Source organism: Miscanthus floridulus, chromosome 2 (assembly GCF_019320115.1).
Source record: "Miscanthus floridulus cultivar M001 chromosome 2, ASM1932011v1, whole genome shotgun sequence".
NCBI lineage: Eukaryota > Viridiplantae > Streptophyta > Magnoliopsida > Poales > Poaceae > Miscanthus > Miscanthus floridulus.
Genome location: NC_089581.1, coordinates 68,741,929 through 68,751,523, shown reverse-complemented (window position 1 = coordinate 68,751,523; position 9,595 = coordinate 68,741,929). Strand labels below are relative to the sequence as shown.

The 9,595-nt window shown below is 46.2% G+C and overlaps 1 pseudogene; it reads left to right on the top strand.

Annotated features, from left to right (window-relative positions):
- The first annotated feature begins 6,544 nt into the window (after nucleotides 1-6,544).
- LOC136536677 (BTB/POZ and MATH domain-containing protein 2-like) lies at nucleotides 6,545-7,664 on the top strand (annotated as a pseudogene).
- The last annotated feature ends 1,931 nt before the right edge of the window (nucleotides 7,665-9,595 follow it).

Here is a 9,595-nt window from a genome sequence, read left to right as displayed (position 1 = left end):
GTCCAAACTAGAATGATTCCCACCAATCCTGAGCAGCTCCTTGGAGTTGCCCAGAAGCGTACAACACCTTCTCAAGGTCGTTGCATTGTGCTATGTTCAGTTGTTTCTCCATAGTACGCAACCAATCATCTGCCTCCATAGGGTCTGAGGCATGGGTGAACACCGGTGGTCGACCTTTCATAAACTCTCCACGCTTATCTCTAACCTGAACAGGTGGTGGTCCTCTTGCAGGTTCATTGTCCAATCGCTGCATCATAGCTTGCATCAGCTGCGCTTGCATTCCCAATATCTGTTCTATGGTCACAGGTGGCGGTGGTGGATTTATGAGAGCATCACACCCACGACCATGGCCTCTGCCTCTTCCTCCTCTTGCAGCCATCTGTTTTCCAACAAATGTGCAAAATTTAGAGATTTTTCCAATTATAGAGTGCTTACAAAAGATAAGAAACAATGCTGAGAATTTTCTGGACAAGATTCAAATTTAGCAGTTCAGTAAAACTGTTATAACTCAAGGTTCAGAGATCCAACAGAGGTGCACCAAGATTCGTTAGAAAGCTTAGGACATCAGCTACAACTTTCATTTAGATCACTTTTACAGATTCTGACACACACATGGTCAAAAGTAGAGCTAAACCGAAACTGTTCTGAGTTCCAGACAGCGCAGGAATATCAACTTGTGACAGCTAGATCTCACAAACCTGAACAGCTATTGATGTGATTCCAGAGACATTTGAAAGATACAGAGGTCTAGTTATCTCCACAAAAATTTCAGAATTTTTAACATCCTAGATTTCGAGATACCAGAAAAAGAACACAGGCTGCTCCAGAAATCAGCATAGCAGAGATAGGATAAAGCGAAACATCTGCATTAAGATTTCATTCTAAACTTAAAGTTCCAATCTAAGGAAGTTGTGGACATGCCCACAAACTTCCAACAATCAAGCAAATACCAAATCAACCAAGTTCACAAATTAAACATCTAATCATCTAAGTTCACAAGACCAAACAAGACTAAATAAGTAACACTATCTAACGACGTGGTAGTCTAGATCAAGGCACCTAACACCTATGGAGCGGTGTCAATCATGGTGAAGGACCAGCGCTTCTTCTTGTAGATGGAATGCTGTCCAAGTTGTGCTCGAAGTTCATCCACTTGCTTCTGAAGACGTCTCTGTGCCCTTTGAGATGCACGCAGTTCTCCTTTGACTTCCTCATCCACCCCCTGCATAGCGTGGACATGCTGCACCGTTGCTTCCAGAGTTGGGTCATTCTCTGGTGGAGCCAAAACCTGCCAAACACCCTCATGATCATTTCGAGGAAGGAACCTGAAGCGATCCTCCCTCATGGCCTCAAAGCGACGACCGTGGTAGTGGATGTAGGCATTCTGTGCTGCATCCTCCATGCCATCCAAAGCATGGGCTCTCCTGGCAGGGGCACAGTGGACAGTCTCCACCTCATGTCCATTCTTGATATCGTTCCAAGCGGTGACCACTAGCTCTACCTTCTAGAAGGTAGCCTCTAAGGGATGCTGGTACTCGGCGTAGTGGTAGCTGATGGAGGCGTGCAAATCGGGGTAGTAGTCATCCAGCACATGAGTGAGGAGGGTGTGGTAGTAGGCTGTCTCTGGGGCTGGCTTGAAGTAGTACTTGCACTTCCAGCCAGTCTCCTCCTCCACCACGGGAACTGCTGGGGATGGTGTAGGTGTAGGGGAAGTAGCCGTTGACTCCTCAGGTGTAGCTACAACAGGATAGACTAGCACGACGACTGGTGTAGGAGCAGGAGTAGGCGTCGGGGTAGCCATCTCCTCGTTGTCGGAGATGATCACAATCTCCCTCTCCGCCTATGGGGCATGCAGGGTGAACATGGCACGATAGCCAGCGGTGCTAAGGCGAGCAGTCTTTGGATTATGAGATATCTATAGATTTAAAGTGAGATAGAATTAGAATCAACAATTTTAAATAATAGATTAAGGTATGAAAAGCATAAATGTTTTAATAAAATAACAAGAATAAGACAGTAAGCAAGAAACCAGAGAAGCAAAGATGCTAAAACGTCCGTTTTCTAACTAGGCTTGCGTCCTACAGTCAACACGACTTTGATACCAATTTGTCACACCCAATTTTAAGGATAAAATTAAATGCACAATACTCATGTGTGCCTAGGAAACAGTCACACACACAAGTCGATAAATCATATAAAGTATCATCATGGTGTCTCTTACATCAGATCCATAATACAACTTAGTCTTACATCACACAGCGGAAAATAAAAGATAATAAACTCTTGTGGGCTTCATCACAGGGAAGTTCAACTGGTTGACCACAAGCCTAAAAATCCTCCAGAAAATCCTCATACCCGTTGTCATCTGTTACCCATCCGGGATTTTTATCCAAATCAAGAAAATAAACAAGTGTAAGTACATCCCGTACTTAACAAGCTAACATGGGGTTATGAAGCTCAAAAGGTTGACACTAGTTTACTGTAGTTAGCATTTTTAGTAGGTCAAGCTTTTATTCTCAGGTATTATCAAGTTATGCTTAAGCTCCCATTTAATCCCATAAGAACATATATCAGTGTTAAGTGTATCGTATATCATCATAGAACATCTTAAATGAACATCATCAAGTATCCAGTTATTCTGTGAGTTTTTCGGGCCACTCATGACCGTGAGCACGGCTGTTATAACAGTTTGTTACCCTCTGTAGAGGTGGTGCACATTCACCGCGAGTCATGATCCCCATATGCCCGGGTTAATTACTCCCATGTCACTACCAAGGTGAACGGGCAGGGTACACTATGAAGCCATTTCATAGGTTTCCCTAACAAGTTAGGGCCGCTAGGTTTCCTTGGCAGGCAGATGTAGGAACCCCCCTTTCCTATGGCACATATCCATCGCGGCTATACTCATAGGAACAGAGGCAACCCTATACCCAACGTGGCAAGCCCCATTTGCGCCAAAAAGGTAACCTCTAACTAGCTAGAAAAGATCCTATTACTGAGCTAAAGTCAGAGCCATATGACTCTCCCGGTTGCACTATTAGTCCCAGCTTTTGCCGATAGATAAGTCCTTATGGAGAGCTAGGAGCAACATGAACAAAGGTCATTTGCACCTTCGCCCTATGGAATAGTTGTTATAAATCATGTTAAACTCCTAGTTCCATAGTATCATTCATCATCATGTATATCAAGTTCAGTTAGAGCACTAGCAATCTACCCATATGCATTTAACCCATAGGAGACAAGGCATAGGATAAACAATCACTAGGTTGTCCTTACGGGTATCAAAATTAGACACATGCAAATGAGTAATTGATTAAAGTGAAAAAGGACATCAAGGTAGGCCCATGCTATACTTGCCTTGGTTCACAAACTCGTGCTGGTCCTGCTGGTCGTCGAAGAATTCTTGGTCTCCAACGTTTTCCTCACCGTCTGAACGCGACCAACACGGCAACATACAACATTCCAAAAGCATTCATGCAAAGCAAACATTCCTATCATTATAACAGTACACCAATAGTATTGAAAACAAGATAAAATGTTTGTAAAAATAATCTATGTCTCGCTACGATCACATCAACGCGAAGTTCACGAAAAACGGAGCTAAAATGCGAAAGTTATGATTTAAACGGTTTTTCCTATAGCCATATATTTAATTAAATCTAATCATGAAATTAAAAAGTTCCAAACTTGACTAACAGTAGTTCCAACATGTAGCTTATGAAATTACGAAGCTAACGCGATTTGAATGGATCAATTCAGAGCTAAAACGACAATTTTATAAGCGAAACAGTTCAAATGGCATTTCTGTAAATACTGAAAACATATTTTTGACTTAAGCCATGAAGTTTACGTTTTCCAAATGAGAATGCGCATTCAGGGAACTACGCCTTGGACTGCGGGTTCAATTAGATGAAAACCAAGGGTCTCTTTAGAAAATTAACCCGCGAAGGGGTATCGGATGATCTCGGCCGTTGGATTAGAAACGAGCAGCCAGGAATGAATCTGGGGGGAGAGAGAAGAAGGTGGCCGGCTGGAACAGTGACGCCGGTGGCAGAGCACCATTGCCGGTGGCGTGGAGGTCTCGGCCGCGCGCGGTAAGGGGGCTAGGGTTCACCAAATGAGAACCCAAGAGCACCGGTGAAGGCAGGGGAAGTAGGGGATCTCGGCCATGCCGATACGGCGGCCGGAAAACGCGGGTAGCACGGTGGCCGCCATGGCCGGCGGCCAAGGCTTGCGGAGCTCGCGGCCAGGGCATCTAGAAGCTAAGAAAAATGAAACAAACGGTACCGGGAGATAGAGGGAGGCGAGGGGATTCTCACCGCGGGGAAGAAGGAGGACGGGGAAGCTCGACGGCGGCGGTCCGAGCGAAGGTGTGGTCGGCGGACCTCGGTGCTGCTGCTGCGGTGGTTCCCGAGCACGGCGAGCGCGAGAGAGAGTGGGGCACAGCAGGGGCACGCGGGGGGGGGGGAGGCTCGGCTGCTATTTAACAGGGCCGAGGAGCGGGGGGGACGCTCCCACGACGCCCGTCGTGGGCGGCGGTTGCTGCAGCGCCGGGCGCGGGCGGTTGTCGAGCCGTGCGGGGAAGGGGACGGCGCCGACAAGTGGGGCCAGGCGGTCAGCGGCTACGGGCACGAGGAAGGCGCGGCGGCTGGGCTGGCTGCGGTGCTGGGCCGACGCCTTGCGGGCCGCGCGAGGCTGGGCGCGGGCGGAGGGAGGAAACAGCGCAGCTAGGCCGGCGCGGAGGAATCGGCCAGCAGGCCGAAGAAGCTGGGCCACGGGCCAAAAATCAAGAAGGGAGGGAAAAATGGATTCTTCTTTTTTTTCTTTTTTTCTTTTTCTACACTTTTCCAAATCCATTTTTAAATTCAAATTTCAATTCTTTTTGAAATCTTTAACAAATTCCAAGCATTCACAAAATGATATGCAGCTGCATGTATGCATCAAAAAGTTTCTAACCTTATTTTTAAATTTTAATTACACAAAATTTATTATTTCCCTATCTTTTAATGCACACACATTTGCTTAAATAAATCATTTTTACTAATTTTAAAAGAATGCAATTTTTAGAATGTTACAATCACCATCATCTCATGTCCATCTCTACCTCCATGGACTTCTAACTTGCTCCATCACTTGGTGTGTACCAACCTACCACATGATCACACTTGATAACATAGATTAATACTTAGGTTTCATCAATTATCTAAAATCAAAATAGGGCTTTCACACGGCCAGAGGGAGCAGGCGCACACCCCGCGCGCGACGAGAGGGGGCGAGGAGCGAGTAGCGCGGGATGAGGCGTGCGAAGGGGGTAGCCCGACAACAGCGTGGCGGAGTTGGACGTGCGGCGTCTAGATGGACGGACGCGCACATCCTATCATTATGGTTGGCTTCAGGGGGTATTCATGTTTGGCATATGCCAGTTCTGACCGAAATCTTTGGAGATGATTCCGTATTACAATTTGATGGAGGAACTTTAAGACGTCCTTGGGGAAATGCACCTGGTGCAGTAGCTAATCGTGTGGCTTTAGAAGCCTGAGTACAAGCTCGTAACGAAGGGCGCGATCTTGCTCGTGAAGGTAATGAAATTATCAAAGCAGCTTGCAAATGGAGTGCTGAACTAGCTGCAGCTTGTGAAATATGGAAGGAGATCAAATTTGATACTTTCAAAGCGATAGATACCTTATAGATATAAGTAGATAAAACTAGATATAAAGAAGGTCTAAATAAAATAAAAAAGAAGAAAAATAGAAAGAGAAAAAATAAGTTAAGAAATGCAGTAATTCTTCTTTATTCTTCTAATTGATTGCAATTAAATTCGGCCCAATCTTTTCTAAAAAAAAGACTGAGCCGAATTTAGATAGATCTTGATACGATCATGAGACTTAGTATGTTTAATTTATATTCTAAATACAATACCACACAAGAGCTACGTATACGGTGCCTCTCATTCCCGTGGTACGTGCCCTTAGGTAGCTGACTTCATATCCGTCTTTCTCGTTCCTGTTGTGCGTGCCCTTAGGTAACTGACTTCACATCCGTGTTTCTCCAATTTGCGAGAAGAGTATTCAGAGATTTTTTTGTTCCAAAAGTCAAATCAAATTATAAAAGAAAAACAAAAACAAAAACAAAAACAATGGTGGGTCAGATTGTTTGGGCCAATAGAATGGCATGTATTAGGACAGCTCGGCCCAAATGTGCCCCTGCTGTTACGGGGAAAAAATTGGATGCGCGATGGGCTCATAGACCCGGCCATGCGCCCCTCCGCTCGATCAATGACACGTGGCGAGGAAACAAATCAAACGCTCGCGGGAGGGGTGGCTCGTACGTAGCGCTCGCGGACGTCTGGCTCTGGCTAGCAACGCTCTCGTTCGCGGCTCGGCTCGCAGCACCACGCCGAGTGCCTTGCTGATTCGAGCGGAGTCCATGACGCTGGGCGGTTGCCGGGCCGATATGGGAGTCGCAACAGACCGAGTTTCCTGCGAGGGCACTGAACTTCTTTGCCGAAAGGGCGGCGTGCTCTGCTTCCTGCGAGGATGAGGCCATGGACGGCGTCGGCACGTCCTCCTCCGCAAGGGCGCCTGCTCGTGGACGCATTCGACGACATGCTGATGTGCTGCACGGCGGCGGAACCACTGCTGTCGCTGCCGCCTTCGCCTCCTCCTCCGAAAAGATGCGTGCAGTCTCCACGGCGGCAGGCCAGGTCGGTGTTGCATGGCAGTGGATGATCTGCTGCTGCTTGGTGTGGCCGCGAGCCTGCCGTCTTCTCTGCCGTGGGCCGCCGCCGCCTTCATGGCCGGGTCAATGACCCCATCGCGCATCCATTTTTTTCCCGGCGCGAGCCAAGTTCGATTTACTCGATCGGGCAGGGAACCTGCTGCCATCGAAATCCCGAACCACAAGTCTACGCAAGTTTTTCTCTTGTCGGCGCAGGCTACGGCTTCGGTGACTTCATTAAGAGGGAGTTCTTGGAGAACTCGGAGCACCTCTCGAACGACTGCTTCAAGATCATCATTATTCCCGAGGAGCTCCGCACAGAGGACAGGATTGTCTCGCTCCTAGACGCGGTACCACCACCTGACCTGAATCAGCATCTTGGTGATCTCCTCATGTCCAAAGAGGGCGCCGACGTTACTTTCCAAATTGCCGGCGAGGCATTCAGCGCGCACAGGTTTCTGCTTGCGGCCCGGTCGCGGGTCTTCAAGGCAGAGCTGTGGGGCACCATGAAGGAGAGCACGGCCACAGGCGGCTGCATCCGAATTGATGACATGTTACCTCAGGTGTTCAAGGCCTTGCTCCATTTCATCTACACTGACTCGCTGCCACAGATGGAGGAACAAGAGGAGGCTGTGATGGCCCAGCATCTGCTGGAAGCGGCGGACAGGTATGACATGCAGAGGCTCAAGCTGATTTGTGAGGAGAAGCTGTGCAGGCACCTAGACGTCAGCATGGCCGCAACCACGTTGGTGTTGGCTGAACAGCACTGCTGCCGTGGTCTAAAGCAGGCTTGCATCGAGTTTCTCAAATCTCCTGATGCACTGGAAGCAGTCATGGAAACTAATGGCTTTGAGCATCTGACTAAAAACTGCCCTGCTCTTGTGAAGGAGTTGATGTCCGAGCTTTACCTGTTCAAGCAATGCAAGAGAAGGAAATTGAAGACATGAGCCTAAGATTTCATCATTTCATAATGACGATTTGTGACTGTCCTAGAAGAAATTAGTGGTTAAGCCTCTTAGTACTAGTTACGGTTATTATATAATGTGTAGTCTTGTCCTCGAAAGTATGGGATTTGGGATGTGCCTATGCTTGTTTTTCGTTCCTTATTAGTCTTGTTTGATGCAAGAAACAGTTATTTGCCATATGTATTTCAGATAGAAGCATGGTCAGTAGCATGCAGTTCTTGATAGTCAATTGTTTCGCAGGATGATTCTAGCAACCAATTCAGTTTCATGTTGCTCTGGGATTAGTTTTACTTTTATGTACTTGAATGCATCTTCTGTTTGGTACAATGGTTTATGCAGTTTCCGGTAGTAGTGTATAATTTAAGACATTGGTAATATAATTACAAAGAATTAGTTTCGGTCATGGGTGATGGACTTTGTATGAAAGATTTGTGAGTTTCATAATGGCACATAGCAATGGTTTTACACAAAGTTGAATTGAATGACAAATGCTAGCACCTGACACCTGTTCACATCCTGATTTATTATCAATTTTCTCTAGGAAATTAATCGTAGCATGCAAGTGATTCCTTAGGTCCATGGTTTTCATGAGACCATCGTTATTTGCATTAACAGATGGAGTATGTTGATGAAGCAGAGTGACATGAACCACTTCACCGCACTAAACTGATACAAAACCAATTTTCTGCTACATCCTGTCAGCTATATTTGGCCATAAGGCCTGAGGCCGGATGGCACGGCATGACCCGTTGGCCGTTGGGCCTAGGACGGCCTGACCTGGCCCTAGGGTCATGCCTGGGCCTCACCCTTAGCACGGTGTGCTGGCCTGGCCTGCCCGAAGATATCCCATAACTCCCATAATATATAAAATTCCTATATAAAAAAATCAAACCCTAACTATCTTATCGACTTAGGGGGTGTTTGGTTTCACGGACTAAATTTAGTCCATGTCACATCGAACATTCGGATGCTATTTAGGAGAACTAAATATGAGTTAATTATAAAACTAATTACACAGATGAAGACTAATTCACGAGACGAATTTATTAAGCCTAGTTAATCCATCATTAGCGCATATTTACTGTAGCACCACATTGTCAAATCATGGACTAATTAGGCTTAAAAAATTCGTCTCGCAAATTAGTCACAATCTGTGCAATTAGTTATTTTTTTCGTCTATATTTAATACTCCATGCATGTGTCAAACATCCGATGGGATAAGGACTAAAATTTTCCTGTAGGAACCAAACAGCCCCTTATCCTCTCCAGTTCTCCCTGTAGCCACCACTTTCCTCAGCTCCCCCACCCCATCCCTCTCCTGCAACTGCGACGGCGCAAGCATAGGCGAGGGGGCGGCGTGCGGTGGCCAGCGAGCGACGGTGGGACCATCAACGCTAATTTCAGATAGCACTAGTGTATTTTAGTCTTGTTTAAATTTTCTATAGCCTAATTCACCTATTCTTAGTCTTAGGCCATAACTGCTAATTTCACATAGCAATTGTTGTTTCCTTTATTTCCGTGGAGACCTGCTGCTAGTAATTTTTAAGTGCATGAATGGGCCTTTGTTGGCCACCATTCACATCTCTTTGAAACTTGTTTTCTGTTAGGGACGGTAGAGCCGATTGTATAACACTAACCCCACTAGTATGCCACGTTCATGGTGCGTCGTTGTAACATTCACTATCTCTCGATCTTAAATACAAAGATGTGCAAACTTTTTGTGTATTCTAGAAAAAAAAACTTGTTTTCTGGTGCCTGAGATCATAATTGTAAGCTGCTGCTACTATTCAATATTTCAATAGAATCAATTGCTGCATTGAAGCGAGAGCTAGTTAAACTGTAAAGCCAAAAACAGATCATTCGATGTTGGCATCACAAACGTGTCCTCATGAGTCAGGAGATCTGAGCATAGA